The following is a 24,928-nucleotide window of genomic DNA, read 5'->3' on the forward strand; positions in this document are numbered from 1 at the left end:
GCTAATTATTTCTATATTTGTCTGAGTAATACTGAGTATCTCCGTATCTTTAGGAGTTCATCAGTTTCAGTTTCTTAGTAAATTATGTCGTGTGGAACAAAGTTTGATCACTTTTCATTTATAATCAAATAATTTTATTACCGCATGTTATATAAAAATATAAAATAAGAGATAGAGTTGTGCCAGATTATTTTTAAAATCATTCAAATACTTGTTACAAAAAACAATTTTTTACACAAACAGAAACCATATCCTTTTAGGGAAAGTTAGAAGGGATTGGAGTCAGAATGTAACAGTTTCCCAACATTAAAGCTTATGAAGAGAGGTAAGCATTCGTAATTGATTGATGGATTGTTGTTCTGTGTTTGTTGCGTTAAGACTTGTGAGCCAAACAAACCGCTCTACTTACACAAATATACCAAATCAACTGAGAAAGCATTCTCAAATATACCGCCCCCATCAATTTGTTATCCTAATAGAAACCTTCAGTTAGTTATTTATGCGCGTAGTACATTCTCGTAAGGGAAACATTTTACAAACTGAAGCACCAACATTCCATAAACAAACAAAGTTTAACAAGATTATTATTTTGATACAAATCCTTACGATTGCTACAAATAAAATATGAAGCAAAACTTCCCCCATATCCTACAAAGCATCCGAACTCTCTAAAAGCTCGCCCGAAGGACGAGAAAATTTCTGAGTGCACAATACAAGCCGTAACGTTGCATAATATGGCGCGTGTTCAGCCAAAGTATTCGTTATGGTATTTGCTACACCTAGCCAACGGGGGCATACGTTTTTCGATATGACGCCGAACGTCAGGTGTTCATCTCGTGACCTAGATATCAAAATCTATTTTAAAACAAGAGCTCTAAGTTTCAAACGGGAGTGTGGTGTGCGACGTGATTTGCGTCGTTTTGGATCCGAGCTCGGTGGAGCCCTCCCTCTAGGAGAGAGCGTTGCCAAGCGCGGAGAGCACTTGAGACTCTGGCGAGCTGATCCGAGTGGCGATATTCGCGAGCTGGGGGGTTCACTCGCTGCATCCCTTTTGCTCGCGGCAGCGCGCGACGCTAGGCGGGCGGGAGGCATCCGCACCGGGCCGGCGTCACTCACGTCGTTTCGGTCTCCTCGATCGTGTGTCCGATCCTCTCCTATCCGCGACGTACGATCTCTCCGAACCCTACCGGTACTAAATCGAGCGTGCCGCGTCTGACGCGAGATTTATCAAAAACATATCCTTTTTATCGTGAAATACCCTCCACGATCCGATCACCTGCTCTTCGATTACGGTTAGTAAAGTTTCATTTAGTAGTTAAGTATTCAATTTAAAACTTCCTTAGTGGTTTTAAGGACCGTTAGATTTAAGAATTTACACGTGGTCTGTCGGCGCGGTACTATTCAGAAGGTCGGTGCAAATAAAGGATTGTTTGGATTGTGGTAAACGAAAAGCGTCCGTAGCGAAAAGCGGCCGACCCCGAGCCGCCCGGTCTCATTTGCATCTGTCAAGCACTAGGTGAGTACCTGCCTGCTGCGTCTGCTTTTTAAAATCCTCCTGGTTTTTTTAAGTGTCCTTGGAGAGATCTTTCTTGGATAGCTTTAATCTTGACATAGCGTGATTGCTAAACAAACAGACGACGGTTACCTTAATTATTTCTTCTTCATTTTAAATATTTCGCGGCGAGTGATTTGTTTTATATTTTTTTAAGCTGCACCTGTCTGAAATACTTTGTTTAAAAGTAGTCTAATAATTTTCTGTTACTATTTTAAGAGCTACTAATGAGTTTTGGTGAGATATTGTCATTATTTTGTTATGTTAATTGTGTAAACGCGTCACTAAGTGACGATGTTAATGGTATGTGTAAACTAATAATCTTGTAACGATGAAAAACTATTTTCAAGTATTGAACGCGGGTGAAAGAACGTACTAATTGTTTTGTTATTTAAACATTTCTAAAATAACTTCTCACGCGTTTCTCTTCTTAAGAAAGTTTTATTATTTAGAAAGATATAAATGTCTAGTAGTAGCTATAAATCGTCATCAATTTATTATTCGACGTGCGGTAATTGCCTTATAAGCGCGGGAAGGGATAACATTATTGGGGAGAGTTTGAGACTTTTGCTTTCAGTTGGGGTAGCGACTAGTCTTTGTAACTATTAATTAAAAGTAGATAAATTATGTCACAATTGCTTTGACTACGCTTCCAATTATAAGCATTGTTTGTCACAATGTTCTAATAGGTAATTAAAAAAGTTTCGTTGACTTCCTCCAACTTTATTTAAGCCCTATTTTGTTGTTTCTTTTGTTTGCATAATTACAGCACTTTTAGTATGGTATTTTATTTTGTATAATGAACACAATGTTGGCTGAGAGAGTGGAGGTAGCGTTGTAAGCGCGGTAAAGATATTAGATTGCGGGGAAGGCTTCCTGTAAAAAGGTTTTAGCTCCATTACACGGTGTAGTTGCAGGGCGGATCATATATGCAGGTAAAATGATCTCTTCCATATTGGTATTAAGTCGGGTTAGTGCACAGCGCACTGTATTTCACCCTACTAGCTCCCCTGTGGCTCGAGTTACACAGACCGAGTGCGAGCGCTGTCTCCTGATGAACTACGATTTATAAGTACCGGTTATTTCTCATACGCTATTACAAATATACTGAGTACTTATACGAGCTATTACTTGTTAGGGTGTATTTGTATTACATCCATTTATGTCCGCATCGAATCAATTATTATTTGACACAAAACAATGATGAACTTTATTAAAAACTCCGATTATACTAAAAAAAATACTAATATAAGCTATTTATAAAGTTTTTGATAAAGATAATGTCATTTAACAAAGTTTACTATTACGGTAAGTATAACAATACATCTGAAAATTTGAATTTTATCGCCTCTTACGACATTTTGAAACCCACTTGCAAAGTGAAAAGTTATTGGAAATTGATATTCATGCGATGCCGAGCGACAATTATTGTAAATAGGTATCGGCAAATATACTCGACAACTTTATAGAAGAGGCATAAAAACATTATTACCCTGACTGGAGACTCAAGATGTTTGTGTAAATGCCAGACAAGTATGAATTAAGCTTGAGATGTGAATTTTTACATCGTTTTTCATGAACCGAGTACTTTTCCGCCTTTGCGCAATTTTTATAAAAGACTATAAGGTCAGTTCTAAAGTCTAGTGTGGGATTCGGACGAATTCGATTGTTTAGAATTTCTTAAAATATAATGAATGATTTATTACCTATTAAATATTTAGTTTTTTCCACGAATGTGATTTCCACCACTTTTGACTATCGACAACTGTTAGCTGTTGACAAATTTTGTATAAAAATTAATTAGCGCTCCTAGCGAGTGCCGCAGGAAATTATTTTTCAATATACTTTAAATGTCAAACTCTCAGTACCGACTGTAGAAAATAGGCACCATAGCAACTTAACTTCGGTTAAATAAATAACTCAAACTTATATGCTGAATACGAACCATCGCGTCAAAGTTTCTGCGAAATGTTGCTATGATGAATTTATTCACATGAACAACCTGACAGGAGAATGATCTCGATCATTGAAGGGAACCATTTTTATTCCGTTTGAAATTCCGGAACTCTAATAATTATTCGAAAGTCAGGATAAAAGAGGAATAGGCAATTTGCGAATTCCGGAAATTAGCTTCAAGATCATGTTTCCTCTGTATAACCTTATCGACTTAAAATATACATACTTACTACTTGTTTCAACAGAAACGGTTTTCTCTCTTGTTATCAATGTTTCAAATTGTGAGTTTTGACTTACTCTTCTGATTTTTCATCTGAAATGTTGATTGCAATTTAATTCATTAATGTTGTGATACGAATTTGGATAAATAGCATCCACTGAGTCCCCGGGGTTCACTAATCTGCAATAAAACGTGCCACAAATCAATATTCATTGGCACACACGCAGCCGCAAAACTACATATAAATTGCACACCGAACAAAAATAACAATATATCTCAAACGTCAACGAAGTTATTCATTCCTACAAATAAAATAAATACGTCGCAAACTTTCCCCTTTTTGGCTCTTTAAAGGCTAAATTATATACGCTCGGGGGTGCAAAAATGGAGACGTATACCACTGTAGGGACTCGAGAGTTATTGTAGCCGACCTACATGGGCAAGCCACACCAAGTGCTACTCTGTCTATTCATATTTTATATTCCATTACATAGTAGAATTGTACGTTATTCAATAGCGAGCTGTGACCGCCATTTTTATATGGAACATTCTTCGATACAATCTATTACGGTTGAGGAGAAAAATTACAAGTTCATGACATAGGTTTTTCTCCGGTGTGGAATGGACGGGCGGCGCGCGGCCAGAAATATATAACTACTGCCGTATTAATATTTACACTCGGTACCTTTTCCAATATTTCAGAACACCTACGCGAAAACTATTAAATATATCGTTTCCTAGCTGCACAATAAAATTTAGATCCTCTGTAACCTTTGAAAATAATCCTCGGTTACAATTCAAACCAATAAATAATTTCGTTGTTTTACACTTTCGGGCCCAAATGTCATATTTTTATTATCAAACGAAACCCGAACTCAAATAATTGAAATCTGAGTCCAGACTAGGAATAATAACACAGTTTATATTTTTATCTACATTAGATTATTATATTAACTAACCCCAGAGTGGCACGAATGAAGCGTGTCTGACCTGCGGCCAAGAAAGATCTTTTTCACTGTAAAAATATTTTTATTTAATTCGGTAGGATGCGGAGCTTAGCATTTTCCATAAAAGAAAGAAACGTGAGTCATGCATACAAAATGTTGTTATTATAGGCATTGCGGGTTTCAATAGAACACCGCGTAACCTTATTATGAAATGTTTTTACGGCTTAACTTACTTTAATATTATTTTATGTCAGAAATAATTTATTTCCAAGTATTTTATAATACATAATTACAGTTGATACCTTAACTTTTAAGTAAGTTAATACCTCGTCTGAATTAATGCCCTTCACAAAGCTTTCAGGAGTGAGACAATGTTACTTTAATTTTGTTCCCGGAGGAGTAATAAGCAATCCAACAAGGCATTGTGAGGGTATAAAACGTTTCAAACAAAAGCGATTTCCCACCTTGTAGACTAAACAAGCGCATTAACGTACCAACAGACAAAATGAGCCTTCAAAAATGATTAAGCAACTTTTAGCGAGAGATTGCGGTGCACCAGCTCAACAAACGACAAAAAAGTCTTAATTTGCAGGCGATTCGTACTAATTTTTGACTTAAAATATTTGAAACAATCAAGTATACAACACATGAATTATATAAAAAAAACATAATATTTTACGATAAATTTTTAACGGCAAAATCACTAAGACGTCACAGTTTTTACCGCGTAGGACGGTGTAGTTCGTTTACAAGCACTAGAGGCCGTCATTGTGGCAGGTTAACAAGCTTTTAAAGCAAGTGATATATTGCGAAGTAAAACACCCATGCGTGTGACGTTCAGGGGCGTGATGACGGCTACCTGACACTTTTGGTCTCGCCGGTTGTACCATGCTGAAACTAGTACTTTTTTGGTAAGAGAAAAATTTAACAATTTGTGGTAGTTTTTTTTTAACTAGTGTTTATTTTTATTTATTGAAAAACACTCATAACAAAAATATCTAGTAAGTAATCGTTACCAGATGAATTTGAGATTTAAATTATTCTTAATTTTACGATACTTTCCAAATAATCGTTTCCCCAAAGATTATATTAATAAATTCTTCAAGATTTTTCTAATACCGCAATAATACAATATTGATTAAGATTTCAAACATTACATTATATCATTTCTTCACCTGTGGTCTGATACCATCAGCACATTTTGTTTGCAAATTACAGCTATAAACTCCCCAAAAGCCATTAATTTTGACCGTCTATGGAGAAGCTCCATTTAGCGGTGGCGATTTACTGGTTGATATTAAAGTAAAACGTATTAATATCACTGTTTATCATCGCCTCGGCTTTTAACTGAGACAGCCATTTAACTAAATTAGTTGTAAGACATTTTCAGCCTTAAAAAAATTCAAAGAGGTTTAAGTTAAATAATCGTGATAGATTATTCTTTGCTTTTTTGAAAAGACCGTAAAGGAGGAAATATTTTACTTAATAATTCATTTATTTAATTGAAATATAATTTATATTCTAAACTGAACTTATAGTCTGAGTTTGGATGCTAATCTTAAGAATAACACAATAAATAATTAATCCTACCACCCCGTTGTTTCCTGCCCACGTAAGTTGTAAGCATCAAACAAACCGTGGCTTTATAAAGACATCCCTTTACAAGTCCCAATGTTAATTATATTCCCTCTGTTATTCTTACCTTCAGACAACCACATTTTTGTGATAAATAAATGATAAGTCTGTGAGTTGTAAATGTTTTACATCTGTTATAAAACCCAAATTAACAACAATACTTTATACTGATAGTTTACAATTACCTAAATAATAAGTAAATAGAAGTCACGTCACTAAATTCATCTCACAATTCAAGTAAATAAAACCTCTACAGAACGTTTCATAACAAGAAGTTGAATGCCACTAAGCCTATCATTTAAATAGCAAACTACTTTAAGTGTCTGCAAATAGTTTTGAAACAGATTTGCTTGAGAACTGGCTGTTTCCTTTACTCTGTAAATAAAAATGTGTGAGCAATAAACATCCGAGGATTACGCGAATGGGAGACACGGAGTTACACACGTTACACTTTAAAACTTCTTGAAAATCCTGACACTGAGACGTCGTGAAATATGAGTGACATTAAAAGCCGATACTACTTATTTCGAAATAAAAATCAATTTGTTCTATCCCGTAAGAATAAGTATGATTTATTTGAGTAAATATAAAGTCAAGAAATCTTGTCGCTTTTTTAAGAAAACTTTTAATATAAAAAAATAAGGTAAAATATATCAATCAAAGTGAAATTTTGGAGTTAACGTCTGAACTAAGACATCTGACATCCATATTTAAATAAGCCTCACCTTAAAATAGAGAGAATTGTAAACCGTGGGCTTAATAAAGCAGTCTTTTTCAACGGCAAAAACGTAAATTGAGGTGTATTATTTCAAAGGTCACGTTAGTAGGTGACTTCTAATTCTATTAAATAGAATGTCAGGGCTAGTAAGCAATGCGACAAGCGACAAGGTGAGAAGTACAGTAAGACGCGCCGACTACTGTGAAACCCAGTACTGTGAAACGAAAGCCGTAATGGATTCCACTGTTTAGATTAGTTTTTATTAAACAGCGTGTCGCAAAGCCCTTGCACCGACAGCATAAATGTTCTTAGTCTTACTTAAAAATATATATTTTATACTTACTCTAGAAACGTGTGTATTTTCACTCGGCTTTGTCGACGCCTCAGGAGGGTATTTTTTTAACACAACTCGCTACGTGGGTATGTTACCAAAAAGAACCTATGCTTTTAAGCTTTTTGAGAAAATGGGATATGTAAAGATTGCAGTTGTTTGCTTGCATCCGGTCATTGTTTATTATTTTTGGTAAATAAAATTCTCGGGCTAAAATATAACTTGATAATCTTTTTTTTTTCGTTCGGGTCACTGACAATACATGGAATAAAACCATAGTTAAAATCCTTTTTCACGAAAACGAAAAAACGAATTAAACTATTCAACAGTTAAATGCTTTATATAAGAGCGCTATCGTTATAATACTTTCACGAATTCACATACGCTACTTATGTTGTACTTTTTTAAATCTGTCTGCAGGCGCACGAAAACACGCTTCACATGTTTAAATTGATTTTATTCGAAAAACCTCGCAAGTGATTATGGAAAACACACACTGAGGCTCGGTATTATGGCTGCTATATCCTCTGTTAAGTATTATATAATTGGGGGTTGATATGGGGCGACGAGTGTCTTTTGTGTGTATTTTCGAAGCAGTATCTTTTGATAAACACGAGACTTTTATTTTAATGGATCTGTGGTTTTATATTGTAACTGTAGAAATATTTTTTATTTTGTTTTTGAGCATTTAGTTTCCGAGGAGAAGTGGCCAAGTACATCAATAAACTACTAATTGAAACAGACATTTGCAAACGCGATCGACGTAAAACTGTTCTGTGAGCAACCAGGTGGTCAATATAACCGCAACCGATGCAAGACAACGACGTGAAGTTATCTGAAATAGTGCTCCTATTAATGAACCTATATCGCTAATGGAGCATTCTAAAGAATAGTAAACCATAAAATAAGAATTTCCATTCCATCTAAGTTCAAAGCGAGTTGTAAAATCGATTTTATTACTTTCACATCATAAAGTCCCGAACGCATTTTTATATCGATAGGCACCTAAGTACCTACTTCCTTCGTTATAGTACTTATAAAACGTACTTCCCAGGAGTTCTGTTGTTAAGTTTAACATTAACTCACGTTTTATGTTTTGCATGTTTTTATTACATGAATTTAGAATAAAGTTTTTAATTCGTATTACTATCGTATTGGAAATGTCTGAATTATTATTTGGCGTTAAGTTACACAGGATTTTGACTGTTGCTGTCGGTACATAACTGTAGAGCGACTTACGTAGGTGCATGATAGTGTCAACAACCTGACAGGTCTTAGCGGGCTCTTCCTGAACAGGTTCCCGCGATACACGCCGAGCCAGCCCGTAATCCTTGCGAACAGCGGCCTAAGATTATGTCATGTTAGATATATTATGTTAAATACACTCAACTATTTATTAGCTTCGATGCTCAAGCTTACAAGAGATTTGTAATGAGGTTTTGTTACTCGTTATTTTTGATATACGGCTTAAGTGTTACATTAAATTAGAATTCATTATAGCGATTATTGTAGCTAATTTTATGTTTAGTCTATCAATTACTGTAATATAAACTGTAGTAGTCACTACAATATTTACATAGTAGTACGACTTGCAAGATATTATTTGGTGCCGCTAGAAAATATAGGCATATAATAATCCTTTAATTGTCAATATCTCATAGTTTAAATAACAGTTACATAATATAGAGTTTGTACAGCGGCTTGCTTACATTTTACTTAGTTAATACTAACTGCGTGAGACAGTCTATAATCTCAAGTGTTGATTCCGTCTATGAATATGTTTCTGTTCATAATTAAATTACTTCAACGTACATTTGCCGGTGTAATTGGATTGTATTTGTGTATTTTAGTTGTTCAAACGTACGCATAATCCGAATAACTGTCGTCATGAAAATGTTTCATATAAATACCCCAGTTGAGCGTTATTGCATTGTCTCTGGTGGGAGTAGTTGAAATAAAAGAAAAATCAAAATGCGTGATGAACACCCATTACATGAGGTTGCCAGGGGCCTCGTTCAACGCTACAAAGGGTAATTAATTTAAATGTTTTAGTTAGCCCATGTTTGTAAAACACGCTGTTATATGGACACCTTTGTAATGACTATTACTCTTGCTAATGTTTGTCATTCAACTTATTGTGAGGGAGCGTATGTATTTATGAGTTTTGATGATTAACAGAGTACACTGAATGACCTCTCTCGCTAACTGATATTAGTCAGTGGGGACTATGAAAAATTCCGAGAATTCGCGTTTAAATTCAGTTACTGATATCCCTTGTAGTTAGATTGCGGATATGCGACACCGCCACAGCCGTCCTGTGTTAACACTTGTAATTAGTCGAATTTGATTAGAGTGAAATCCGATCCCAATAGTTGAAAATCAACAGTGTAAAATCATTCTCTACAACCGACTAAATATACATACATTCGGGCTACTATACTAAGTACATAACCGGTTGGAATTTTACATTTATTTATTTTTCACGGATGCATATTATATTCTCGAAATACATATTTCAATTATAAACGGTTTATGTACTCGGACAAAATAAAATACAGTGTTCGAATTTGTTTGAACTACTAAGTTAACATAAATATTTTCAGTCACGGTGATTTCAATTTGTTGACTTTGACAAATAGATGTAAAGTTATACTAAACAACTACCAATGTATGTGAATATTTATCTAAAAACTGGTGTTTTAATATTTTAGTATATTCACTTTGTTTATATAGTTATATTTGAATAAGCTAAACGGTAAACGCTTAGCTATACTATTATAAAACAATTATAATTTGCTAAAAACATCGCGGGCTTTAACCAAGTACAGGCTTAGTACAAAAGCACGATAATATCAGTTGTAAAATGCATAAAAAAAAATGTTTGACGTTGCCGGCGCTAATGCGAAAATACAAACATAAACACATTAAAGTACGCGGCGTCCATCAAAAGGGGAAAAAATAAAGCATCGTAACACCATTTACGCCGGATTTGTACACTGTGAAGGATAGGCCACCTATGTGCAAAGGAGTACCGACAGCAAAGCTATCATTTGTAAAGCTCAGAGGACGACAGCCAACCGCTCGCATCCGCATCCGTTTGTTGACGAGAATCTACCTCCATAGAGGAAAACATGCCATTACCATCGGTTGTATGAGATAGAGATTTGATTTAACGCGCGGCAGATATATGCTTGGTTTGCCCACGAAAATATTCTACCTTTCATATTTGCTATATTTACACGCTGTTTTGAGTATTTCGTTCTTTTGCTTTGCTATTATAGTTGTAATATAATATATAATATAATAAATAAAATGAGTATATCCTCTAAATGCATGTACTAACTATTTTTAATTGAGTTATTTTTTTTTACTTGAACCTATGGTATCTCTATAATGTCCTTGCACGAATTTATTTTAATTATCTCTTAACAATAATAATTATTTGATACTTATCCAATGTTTCATGCTACTGTTACATTACCAGTTATTAATCCTCTTTGTTGTTTGAAAACAAAACATTTGCATTTAGATTCTGATCCTGACTAATTTGGTGAAAGCGTATCAGGTTGTTTCGAAGTGCAGGTGCAACGTGTTTGACTGTCGACGTGTACAAATGTCGGCAAATCGCCACCACACAACGGATACTCGATCAAATATTTCGCTAGTAAAGCTTTACCGTTTTTGTTACACTTTCAATTAATCTAAAATATTAACTAAAACTAAAGCATTTTAAACCTTCTTTTCGACAGGTTAAAGTTAAGTATTAGGTTCAGGTTTTAAAGTGCCTAATTCTGCATCATTAAGATTTACGCAACTGCAGCATTTGCCATAAAAACATGAACATTACCAGCAAAATATGACGTATTCAATATATTTTCCAAATATTACTTAGCATCATTACTCTGTGCCCTAAATTACAGTAAAATATACAGTGTCTAGTAGTACGTGTGCGACATAGCTTGTTTATTTATGTACAAAACACACGTTGAACTTTTAATGCGGGTATCATTTGCCGCTGCACACACACTCAGTAGCGTCGGTGTTAATCGCATAATCAGCTTTTTGTGATGTTTGCTACCCATTTGTCTGATAATTAAGTATTGAACTTTAATTCGCTTCTATTTTAGTTTGAATGAAATGGCAGCTCGGGTCGGAAAAGGTAAATCTGTTTAATAAAGGTTGCCTCCTAAATCAGATACGGTCAAATAATGTCAATAAAATAATTAAAGGTAAGCGATTCGGTTCACGTGGCATTTCTATCTTCTATAGATTATTATTTCGTGAGTTAAGGGACTATTCTGTCTTTTAGCTCAAACGTAACCCGGCAAACAACAAAGTTGTTGTCTACTAGATCTGTAAGATACGTACCTACTTGTTTAACGTTATGTATCTTCTCTTATCCCTGAGCAAATCATTACAGTCTCTTGGGTACCCTTTTTATTATATGACAATAATAATAGTATATGAAAATCACAATTTTCCTTTTGTGAAATAAGTACACAGGAAAAACACAATTGTTTGAAGACAAATAAATGTCAACACATTGAATAAACACAATGTTCTGAATTATTTAAAAGTAGAGCCATCGAAATCAGTGTCCTGAATATTTCCGATAAAAACGCGATTGAATATAACCGTGTTTCCGCATGGACAAGGCGAATATTGCATTTTCACTCGGATGACGTGTCAACTGCATTTTAAATAACTTAGTGGGCCTCGGCTCAGCATTCGATATTGATTTGAGGTATTTCTGGCTATTCTGCTTTCGGATGCATCCGTGAGAAGCCATTAAATTTTATTTCGAGCTGTCTGCTTTAGTCTATTCTGGAATCAAAGTTGGTCCCGTGTATTTTATTGCAAAAAGTTTTATTGCAAATTGGAAACAATACATTTTAAAAATAGTGTACCTACACAGTGTCAAAGTTACTTAAAAATGCAGTTGACACATCCATACTCCACAGAATTATAGGATTGCAAATATTTGATATGTCACGTCGAATATTTTTAAAAGCTATTACAAAAACTGCATATAAAACTTTATTACAGTCGAAGATGGAAAGTTACTCTGTCAAAAGCATAATATGAATGTGATATTGTTCAGTAAGTGAATTCTTCACGATTTATTCTTAGCTTTAACGTAAGTATGCATAATTTATGTCTTTCTATGTTTAAAATTCTGTATAAATTTGGAGCTAGTCTTATTGGTTTCTTACGTTCGGCGCTCATTATTATACTTCAAGATGATTACGAGTTCGTTACTTTATATTCTAAGATTGTTGATCTTTCTGTACAAACGGTAAGTTAATTTTGGAAATATAAATTTTTAAAGCATTTGTACCACGACCCAACAGCAAAGGATACAATTTTGCAACACTATTTACGTTTGAAACTTTCTACTTTGCTTTTGACGCAATCCAGTTTTTAATTTCTCTTATATTTTGTTTACTGAAATATTTTTCTTGCTTCAAACTCTGAAATACAAAGTTACGAGTCAAATTAACAAAAATAATAAAACTGACGCATATTTAGTTCTCGTCTCAAACATTCTTTAAATTAGAAATGGGTTCAAAGAATATCAGAATACATTTGTTTCACACCGTGAAGGAATTTTTATTATTTCTTTGTTAAGCGACGCTGTAGAAAGAGTGCTTACCTCTTTGATAAGATTTAATTTTGCTTCGCGACGTAAATAATGTTACTCCATTTTATTTCAATAGAAAGTTTTCTTCTGTAGGTATGAATTTGTCACGAATAACAACTCAATATTAATGTCCTTGCTATGATTTTTATTGGACTGTTTCTACTTTTTATTGCTAAACTTCTGGGAATTGTGTCATTTAAACAGACAAAGAGCGCATAGAACGACTTTATTTGCACATTATTTAAAATATAAAACATGCCCTTTAACGTTAAAATTAACCATGAACTCTTGTAATATTTTATTTACAGTCACTTTAACATGACACGAACATTTTCTTTTACCTGATTCTCAATTCAAGCATTTAGTGAAGTTTAACTTCTGCTGTTCGCTCAAGCTAATTTATTTTTTCCAAGATTTTCCTGTCGATGTGTCCTTCGGCTCTTAGCCGGTATTTTCGTCAGTTGTCAATCTGCCACGCGTGACTGAACCCGCTTTTTTGAATGGGGTTCGGGATCGAATTTGCCCCAATACGGAAGCGATATAACAACGAACACAGAATATTTAGGAAGATGTTATCGCATTGTTGTATTATACATACATCTATATTCTTCACAAAATCCTGCATAGGGACCGTTAAGGTTGAATAAATATTTTGGTATTATACCTTTATTTGAAAGTAGGTTAATTTGTAATAAGGACGAAATACGACACCTACTTGGAAGAAAAGAGATACAAAGAAAACACGGGAAAGTTTGAGAAGTGTTCTTGAGCAATAGTTTCCATGTATCCATGACTTCTCCGCAAGTTCCTGACACAGAACTCCTCGGGGAGTTCACAGTGTGTATGATAAACGACTAATACATACATTATCAGTTTGTTATCTAGTTTGCGGACGCAACGCAGCCAAGCGCGGCCACATGGGACTTTTTATTAACTGCTAACAAACTATAGCTTTTAGAGAGAGATTACTGCTCCCATAAATGTTTTGTCCAACAAAACGAATTGGCAATGTGCTCGATATTTTTGATGTTCGCCGCGGCTACGCTTTTACTTTGATTAATATATATTATTTATATGTAGGTACATTGAAATTGATAACGCAAATGTTGACTGCAATGAAATTGTATAATTATACATATTCATATACGTGATATATAATAGGTACAGTAGGCGACTTATTGACTAATAACTAGTTTGTGTTCAAATATTGAATATGTAAAACAAACATATTTGGAAATAGATTTATTGAGAAATTAAATTTACACCTCATTTAAATATTAATAGGTTCACACATTGATAAATTATATCACGTGTGCATAAATTCACATCAGTTTGGAAACGGAAATGAATGTTATTAAACAATCATAAACAAATTATCCTTTTACCTGCGTTACTTTTCAAGCAACTGTATTTTTGTATCCAAGCATTTTTCACCGCTTGTTAAAGCAATAGTTTTGCAGCTTTCTCAAAGCCGTTTAGTAAAGATATTATTCTTAACATAATTTTATATCATTAAGCCGTATTTTTTGTAAGAGTCGTATCGCAAAATGTTTTCGGTTCTTCGAAAAAAAATTGATATTTGAATACAGACGAAGCGGCAAAAATGTTACTTACGTGTCCTTTACGATTTGAGGTGAAAGATCAAAGAGCGCGTAAAATTTACGACGAATTCATACGAAATGAGCTCACCTGGTATTCCTATTGATATTAACACGAGAAAAAATTCACGAGATTTTCCGATAAACTTCCACTTCGTCGAGATATTTGTAAGACATTTATTTATTTTGGTATTTACCGCACATTATTATATAAATTGAGATTTTAATCTCGTCCTTAGAACACTGAAAAAATAATTTGTTCGCTTACAAATCCTTTGCAATATTCAGATTTATTTCAGTACGTGAACGTTAGATCGTTCATGTATAAATAAATTACTGGAGGAAGGGGTGGGTGAAGGTACCTACTGTTTTAGTAGTCTAGTCTGAAAGAGAAATAATTTACAAGTTCTCAGAATCAGTAGAATGTCGATCTGTTACTTGAGAAAAACGTATGTTGAGTTATTTTCTTTTTAGTCAATATAAATATTTGTAAGTCAGCTAAAAAGAGATTTCCTCGCAACATATATTATATTTAAAGCGCGTTTCACTACAGTAAAATATTAAATTAAGTAGTTTTCTAAATAAATTACAAGTCGATAATTTTAAATGTCGATAAAATTTATATCAATATGACTGACTGATCACGCCTGCACAAAAGTTAAAATTTGTACTTTTTGAGTCTATTTGAATCTAATATAAAAAGGTTAAATGAGCATAAAGTTCCACAATAATAATTTTGAAGTTAAACAAGTATTTTTGAACCAATAGACGATATTACATCAAAAGTTGTGCCAACAAATTACACTTCACAACTTCTAGTCTTCTTCTAATATTAAATTAGTTTGTGAACGGAAGGGATTTCATAGGGTTTCGTCTATTCTTATCTTAATTATATACGTTTCAGACACTTCGCACTTACCTGTTCAAATGAACAAACTTTGTTTATGAAACTGGAATTTCCAATTAAACACAGTGCAAGTTGTTCGGAATAGGATTAACAATGTTTATTTTGTTAGGTCGTTATTAGTTTCTTCATTAATACCTACATTGTGTGCTCGTAGCAGTGGCAGCAAGGCTCGAGTTTGCGTCACTGTAATACAATTTACTATTATACATTCAGCGGTGTTTCCTAACTAACGTTATGATTGATAGTGTCGTGGACATCGGCACAATGTCTATACCCAATATCATCGTACACATCGTGCATTATGTAATTACGTGTATTATGCTGATGAGGATAATAGAAAACTGATGATGAATGTGTATATTCAAATGTAATTAATTGAACAATGTGGGACTTGAAATCAATCAGTATATATAAAACTCTTGTGTTACTGAGTGACCGACTGTATAAACTGCACAGCCTTACTCAGGAAGTGGAGAGGAGCACTAAGAGAGGATTTTTGGAATTCTTTGGTAAAGAGGTCGAAAACCTTTTTATGGAAAATCACCTATGAAAATGTTGTGAAAATGGTTATATTGTTAGATTTTTTTTGTAGTACGTCTGTATAATGACTTCTTGAAGAACAATTAACGATGTAGGTAGAAGTAAAATGGGAGGAGAAAACCACTCGGGATGTTATATCAACAAGAAAGAATATTCCCCTAACTACCCAAATTATCATATTCAAATACATTTGAGGATTTCTTTTTTGAAATATGTGTATAAACAATAATAACATTCTAGTCGCAAATAAATAAATCTTTGTGAATGTTCCAGTAACAGATTAACTTAGGTTTCCCTATTTAGATTGTAAAGCTAATTACTTTTGAAGCAACAGATACTTATATTGTGCGACAAAAAATCCCGGCTTGTAATAAAAAGAATAAATTACATTGGTTTTTTAAATAAAATGGTGTTCTTTTTGGTGAAAATCTTTTAACGTGGTCGCACAAAAGCCTGTGCTTTTGAATGCTATTCTGTGGATCATATTATTACCGGTGCAGGTAGCTTCTCATGTCAATATGTGAGAGTCGAATGTACGTCTACATTTCAATATGTGTGACGTCAGTTTCCGCGCCGGTGACACCGCCGACCCCGAGTGGATTTCATTGTTTTCTAATAGCACCACAAACTCAGCTGTGAAACTTTTATGTGTCCTTTTGCAAATTAGAGCAACTTACCTACAATTCGTGGCCTTACCTGTTAGTAATTTATTCACTAGGCGGTAAATTGCTTTACTTGGCTACTTACAAAGTTGTGTTGAATTCATGATAGCTTGATTTAGGGCAATAGAGTTGAAAGATTTTGCGGACCGGAACCGCTTTAACTTAGAAATATTTGGCTTAGAAATTGCTTCTTTGCATCTTAGTGTAGTATTTTTCGTTAACCTGTTTTACACGTTTGTGTAATACCAGCTGTTTATTGATATTAATTATTTTACAACTTTGTACTTGGAATGGACTCATTAAATAGTACTGAATAACTCTAAGCAAACATATGTTTGAGTTTAGTAATCCAATATAACTTGGAAAAAATATTTGACAGGAATGTCAGGAACATTTTTGAAAGCAAACGGATATTCTAGCACTTTGAAGGCAATACACGGTCATCCTAGTTTATCAAACAGACGGATTCGAATGACAAGAGGCGGACCAGTTCAATTTCGAGTGTTTGAATCTGGTATAAATCGTCCGTACCGACAACATTCAACCGGAATTTGATATAGAATACGTGATAAAACACAATGGGCGGCAGACCTGCTTGTGTACCGATGTGTATTTTATTATCTTTACATACTTCTTAACAGGCCTCGCGTGAGTGCCATCGTAAACAATCCTTTATGATGTATAAAAATAATCATAACCATAAATCCTTTCTTATAACTCAAATTCTTTGTTATTGTTATGCTGAAAATGTGTCGTTCCAACATTCAAGTATTTTCAAAAGTACTCCACTACTCTCAAAACATTCGAGACGAGACTAGTGAAGCAACTACAGATGAAAGATACAAGATAATGTAAATACTGTTTGTACAAACGCACTGATAAAAGAACGTAACATTTTCTACACTGCAAGTTTTGTTTATAAAGAAAATATGGGTGCTAACTCAAGTAAATGTTTTTTTAAAGGAGAGATAGATTTTGTAGACGCGTTATACAAAGAGGTCCATGCTTCAGTTGCTCCGCGCCGCTTTGATTTATTTTCATAACTACGTAAAGAGGACACACGTCGATAAGTACGTGCGAGCTAGAGTTAATGCCAACTCATTTTAATTAATACGTTTATCGATATTTATGTTCATGTCATCTCTGTCAGGCGTTAATTAGTGCGTCTGTATAGGCATCCTCTCGAATTATTGAGCATATGGGAATATTATCGTTATTCGTTTATGCACTACTGGAATATATTGGAAGTCTGTAACTGATGTTATTACTGCCAATAAATGAAATGAATTTCTAATAAAATTTCTCTAGAAAAAAGGAATTGCAAATTCCAGGAATATCAAGCTACTTATAAAATACTCGCGCTACATTTCATTAATACTTTCTTTGAGTGTTCACCGATACAAACCACTGAAACCGGTCTTTTTATTTCTACTAGCTGAAGATTCTTTGAGACGACCGTATCATAAATATGAGGAGCCACCGAATAAAATTAGCAAACAACATTAATTTATATTCAATTATGTGGGACGTTTTGATAGGAGACATTAATAAGTCCCGACATAATAACTCTACACCGAGCCCCGCGCATTCGTACAATTTAGGGTGTTATTTGAAATATGGATCCTCTCTACACCATCGCAGACAGTTATTGGATTAGGAGACAGTACCTATGTGGTACTCTACGGCTAATAAAATCTGTTCAATAGAATCCGCCTTTCTTTATATTTCTTCGTTCGCATCAGTCGAGAAGATTGCGAGTAAGTCGCGACTCTAACAACTACGAAGGGTTTATGTAACAAGGGCTAACGTTCTAATAATGCCATCTAGATATTCTATTATGCATAGTCTTATGATAAACAAAATTGATTTTCTAAAGTATTTTCTAAACGCTATACGGAAAGTGCATTACGCAGAAGCGAGCAAAAATGCCATATATGTATTAGAACAAGTATCAGTACACGACTATCCAGTTACCTGCGTTGACTAACGACACTCTCTAGGCTGTGGAGAGTTCCTCGCCTCACAACCACTTCGCATACACATGAAGCCTTTTTATAGGTCGTCAACCTGTCAGCATAAAGCCTAAGATATATCGATCCGCTGGAATAGAAATGAATTTTGGGTGAAGCCACTACGATTTTTTGTTCTGTTTTATACATTAGGTATCCTGTTTTTCTAACATTCTCTCCGTGGTTATTCTCTCGGAAAGCGTATTTTTTGGATTTTTACGTAGTTTTTTCTTCTTTATTGTGCTTGGAGTTCGGTTTAATTAAAAAATAAATGGTATTACCAAGCGAAATGATATTAGTAACCGTACATTGCTACGTGGATAGAGATAAGAAAAGCAACGTAACATCGAACTTGTTTCATGATATAATATAGCCAAAATGAATGTCGGAGCGTGAATATGATAAGCGCATGTGATAGTCGGTCTAGTGAAGTGTTAGATCGGTTCGAATGAGAGCGTCGCAGTAATGACGCGGGCTATAGAAAGCGCGCATACCGCTTATTGCTCACTTCCGAGATACCGACTTCCGGGGAAAACGTACTCTTAATTAATTTAAATGGATTGCTTAGCTGTTTATTAACGTTTTTTTATTTATTATTAAGTCTTATTTACGCATTAGTCTTATGTATACATTATACTCATACAGTTTCATTTTTTAAAAGTTAGTAGATTTGGACTACAGATCTACAGTTTGAAATGAAAAGCACTAATACTAGGTAATTTAGGCGACTGTAATATCTGAAAAGCGAAAAAAATTACGCTTCGGATAACTTTTTGTAAAATTAGTTATGAATTATTAATATTTGTAATTTAGTAAACTATCAAGAAAACTTTTGAAGTATCGACGTTTATGGCACCTGCAAGTTATAAGTTAATATTACATTGCGAATTAAAATTTCTAGTTATAAGTAAAATTAAAACATAAAATAATAGAACTGATAGGATCGTAACAGGTTTTTGCTCGAAACTTAAGTTTGAACTGTCGTACTCGATCGCAAGACAGATATCTGTGGTAAATGTTACAGACACTTAACGTCTGAAAAAAATGACTGTAGGTTTCACCTTACGTGACCTACCACTAGTTGAATGGCTGAGGTCACAGGACTAGTGAGCAAAGACCAAAAAACATTTGAGATCTGCTAAATAGGTATGTGTAAGGACGACTTAAAGCTTATCTTTAAATAGATTTTCTTAGATATATGTTATGTTACAATATGTTATGTTACAATAGTTGTTATAACGCCCTCTCTTAGAAATGTGAGCTGATTGAATGCTGAATAATTGAAATTTTATTAGTTTTAATGCTAAAAAATGATTCCAATCGAAAAATCATCCGCCTATTAAATAATATCACGATATCTTTTATTTCATTACATTTTATGAATTGCACATCTAAATAGCAAAGTCATGGTGCAAAGGCTTTTGGTAAAGTGGAAGCGGTATGGTGAGGCCGACCCGTGAAACGTGCTCAAGCATTCCCCGCCACATCTACCCACACCTTAATGCGAAAAACTCGTAACGATTATGCGTACAGCTAACTAAAAATGGAGGCTAATTATGCTTATCGAGTTACAAATGCGTATGCGCGTCTAACATACGTTTATATGAGTGGCCGCTCTGCTCCGCCCGCTCGCATACAATCTGGACCCTAACTGCTAACAACATTTGCAATATTAATTATGCGAGCCCGTCCGCCGGCTTGATGTTCCGGGTTAATAGCAGACAATTCGGGATGGCATCGGGATTAAACAATATGTTGGGCGTAACTATTTAATGAGGCTTTTCTACAATACCCTATTGGACTTAAAAACGTTCCATGATCTTTACCGACTGATTGTTATTACAAGCTATTAAAAGATAGAAAAACTCTCAAGCACTTTAAAAACAGTTATTAAAACGCAAAATGAATGTAAGGGGTAGCCGGATCAAACCAAAAATCAAGGCACAGTTCATCAATTTGTTGATGCTGAGTAAATTACTTACTTTGTGTGGAGACACATTAATCAATAAAGGATGATTAATGAAAGCCAGCACACGATCCCGATCGCTTGATGGATTAGCGCCCATATGGTTCTGCATAATTTGCTGAGTGCTACCACCTGTGCCCCTCTTGTTTTATCTCACTTCAACAAACAAGTTCGGCAATTTGCGAAAAATCCGAATTGTCCTGTAATCCAAGCATCATTTTCTTTTTATTAGATTATGAAGCGAATCTCAAAAGAAAGAAATTATAATTTTCGTTTTTTTGTAGTACATAATATACATTCGAAGCGGTCGAATGTAAATCTAAGATTTACTAAACAATTGTACCTCGGGGTAGGTAACAAGATAAGTACTGGGAAGGCTCACCTGTCGTTTTCATTGTTGTTTTAACAAAAAGAAATGGAAATATATTTTATATTTTTTCTTCTAACAGAGTTCCTTTAGGAATCTGTTAACAAGGAATAAGTAGGACCTTTTTATCCGGTCGAAGTATTCGGTTGCCTCCAGCGGTTGCGACGGCACAGATTGGCAGCCGCCAAATCCGAACAAATCCCGTATACTAAAGCTTTCCTCGAGTTAAAAAAAACACAATTTGTTCAAAAAAGTCATGATATAAAAGTCATATTGAAAAATGTGTTCAGTTAGTTATCTCTTCGATTAGACTTTAATAGAATGTGGCAAAATTTGTTTATAGAAATAATTTTCTCATCTAATCTTGCAAGTACTCGTTTGATAATAATAATAATAATATACGTTGAAAACATAATGTTATCTTAATGTCCTAAAACAATTTCACCCAATTATATAACGCACTTATGTAGGCTCGCATTGTAAACCGTATCAGATATCAGTCGTTATTGACTTTGGATAAATTAATTATAGAAGCTGAACGCAGGTATTATGCATTCCATGCGTATAATTCGCATATACATAGAGCAAGCATTCGAACTAAACAGACACACAAGCTTGTTGCCATCGTACGAGTACGATTGCCATACGACTCCTAGTATAATTTTACACAATTCATATAGGCAGACAATGGAACAAGCATCCATCTCCTGTCGGCTCCCATCGGAAAACAATAGAATGCACTCCACGTCGCAGCTTGCAATGGTATGAAAGCACAAAACATAAAATTTCTTCCGACTTTATGATTTTCGTGACATTGTCAGCGTATACATGATATTTTATTACATCGTCAAAATTTTGGTCCCTGTATAACATCCATATAAGAGCAAACTGTAGGTTTCGAAAAGATTCGTAACTTTCTCGCAAAGTTTATACTATACTAGTTTAGCTATGTTCGAAGAAACTAGATCTAAAGTAGTTTTAAGCGGTGAAAAAGCCAACTACCGGGTGGAAAAAATTATTCAGTGTAGTAATGAGGCAATGGTATCAAGCTTTGACTACGCAAAGATTGCGTTTGTTGTCTTTGTGCCGCGCAACGCAGCGGGGACGGTTCATGCCAATTATTTTCTAGTGCCTGCTTCGACGTATTTATTGTATAAAGTTTAAATATGCAAATTCCTATGATTCTGATACTACCTTGGTTTTCGCGATCAGTGGTGCTTAGAAGATCAAGACATATATTTTTTTATAAACTCGATGCATTAAATCAGAGCAGGCGTGTGAAACTTTGGTGCGTACTCAATAGGGTTTTGTAGCACACCGCGGGATTACGGCACGTTGCGTTTGTTTATGTAATTGTTATTGGGTGGCTAGGTGCTAAAAGCAGGCTTGCCCGTTGTAATTGTGCATATGCGGCGTCCCGAGTAACCGCTTGTTTAATTTTGCAAATGTTATTAGTAGGTAGGTAGCGCGGGAGGGTCGCGCGGCGCGGTGCGCATGACGCGCAGAGCCGCGCCGCGTCGCTGCGTGTCGCCCGACAAACAAGCCACAAAAGCGGCTAATTAAGCGACTGGCATGCACTGCGAGCCTCCGAAATGAACTGTTAATCCGTTTTGATAGGCAACTAGCTTAAAAGCTTCTTGAATTGAGTCACTACTTTTGGTAACTCAGCAAGGGCAGAGCTTAGCCTTTAGGTTTTTACGTTATTTAGATGTGCAAAAAACAGCTTATTCCGAATAAACCAGTTCTAGTTCTAAAAGAGACCCAGTCATATGTTTAAATAAACGTTACATGGGTCTACATTATTTCACTTATTTAAACTAACACACAGAATTATATAAATATTAACAAAACGTTAACAAAGAGTACATTTTTATTCCGTTACGCAGAGTTCAAAAGAACAAACTAGTTAGTATCAAACACACAAACAACAAGAGTGGAGTAAAGCGGTTCAATAAAGCGTGTAGACACGAGTGCCCATAGACATGCTAATAAGTTGGGACGTAGTTAGTGATGCAAGACTGACTGGAGTTCACAGAAGGTGCGAAATTAAAGTCTGTTGAACAAGAGGTCCTGCTTGAACCCGATCTTGAACCGAGTTGAGGAAATGTCGAGACCTCAAGATAACTCCGAAATTAGTTTCTGCAAACAATCTCTTCTGTTGTATTCACAACAATGGTGTATAAGTGAAGGTTGATGCAATTAATTTAAAACGTATTCTTATATTTATTTTCTAACATTTCGTTATATTATTCGTGTTCGACTAAATTAATGTTTTACTGTCAACCGTACCTACCTCAAGTGGCGTATCATGGGAAAAACGTCCAGAATTACAGAGGTGCCCGTTTAGATTATTAAATAACCTCGCGCCTGTTTTTCCTGAAGCAGCTCGAACAGGGGCCCTTTACCTTATACTTGGAAACCCAAGTTACCCTAGGCCATAAATAAATAATGATATTTAGGGAGAAACGTATCTCACTCGTGTTTTACTGTTATCTTGTAGTACAAGTATCAACGTTATAATTATGCGTAATTATTTTAGGGATTTGTGTTTTCAAGCTTGGATTAGGTACCTTTAAATTAAAACACAAGGTACGAGTACTTACCTGGCTTCAGAAAGCGGTTTCGTCATTAGGACTTTATTTATGTGTATGTTTTGAATGAAAACAGCGAGCGGTTACAAAATTTGCCCCTCAGTTCTTTGTGTTAAGTTATTAAATGGAAAATGATGGCAAAAGTAATTAAGTCAAAGTGGTTTCCCTAAACTACTACTAAGTTATGACTGTCGTCAACAGCAATTAAATAAACAACGGCCATTAAATTTAAGTGACGACATAATAAAATATTTCAGAATCTACCTCAGATTGAAAAATGTAATAAACAATTCAAAAGTTCCATCAGTAGTTTGTGAGACATGTCCCGGTCAATATTTAACCCAACACCGCTTCCAAGTTTCTGTTACAAACCAATTCAATAAGTTTTCCTACTTGTTCAATAAAACAGCAATGTCTTGCTTTGACTGCATACAGCTTCTTTCAGTGGAAACTTTTGATTACCTCACTCTGTGAAGGTTACTTATTGGTTGTGTGAACCATTTTACTTATTAACGTTTTCTTCTAAGCTCTTTCAGGTTAGGACAACAGCTTTGAGAATATTTAAAAGCGCTTGTTTGTATTCTGTGTTTATATTTTATAATCTACAAGCACACTAACGTTAAGTAATTCCGAGATTAGACTTACCATTTATAATTCTCTTTATGGCTTTGCTTAAAACGAAGAAAATTATTAATTGGCCGTGTTTCTCTCATGAGCTAATATTCTAATGCATAATTTGAGTAGTAACTATTCGAAGTGGTACTCGATGTTAGTACTAAAATACAGTTCAACTATTTATACGCGTTTGTAGCGGTGACTAATTTGTTCTTACTAGATATATTTGGCGTGTACTAAATTTACTGTCACTTACATTGAAGTGGAGCTCCTATCGTTGAAATAGTTAGTAAATTCAGAATTCGTAAGATCAGGTGCAAATATATTAGCATTTTACAGCTAAAACATCGAACAAATTGCCCATTCATTCGTTAAATAGACATTAGTATTCAAGATTCCTTATATTGAATCACATGAAAGCGAAATCATTGCTTTTATTTGCTTAAATTTGTACTATCAAGCGAAAAAATATAAGCACTTGTGTCCTTTGATGTATTTATTTTGTAAGCAAATATAGATTTGAATATGGAAGAAAGTCTCGAGCCCGTTATTTTATCGCAACATAAACAATACATAGTATAAACTATTTCGTGCCATTTCCCCACCGGTAGCCTAAATGATATTGCATAAAATGCGCAATACTGTTTGCATAAGTAATTGAACGGAAAATATT

The 24,928-nt window shown here is 34.7% G+C and overlaps 1 protein-coding gene across 6 annotated transcripts in view; it reads left to right on the top strand.

Moving 5' to 3' along the window:
* The first annotated feature begins 1,132 nt into the window (after window positions 1-1,132).
* mub (poly(rC)-binding protein mub) overlaps window positions 1,133-24,928 on the top strand; it is a 138,085-nt gene continuing 114,289 nt past the window's right edge. For 3 of the 6 annotated variants that reach the window (XM_076115539.1, XM_076115536.1, XM_076115537.1), the window contains exon 1: window positions 1,134-1,516. The gene's annotated coding sequence lies outside the window, so the exon portion shown is untranslated. Of the gene's footprint in view, window positions 1,517-24,928 lie in introns of all 6 variants that reach the window. The other 3 variants (XM_076115540.1, XM_076115538.1, XM_076115534.1) reach the window with 2 other exon arrangements.

The sequence above is a fragment of the Anticarsia gemmatalis genome, chromosome 6 (assembly GCF_050436995.1).
Source record: "Anticarsia gemmatalis isolate Benzon Research Colony breed Stoneville strain chromosome 6, ilAntGemm2 primary, whole genome shotgun sequence".
Classification (NCBI taxonomy): domain Eukaryota; kingdom Metazoa; phylum Arthropoda; class Insecta; order Lepidoptera; family Erebidae; genus Anticarsia; species Anticarsia gemmatalis.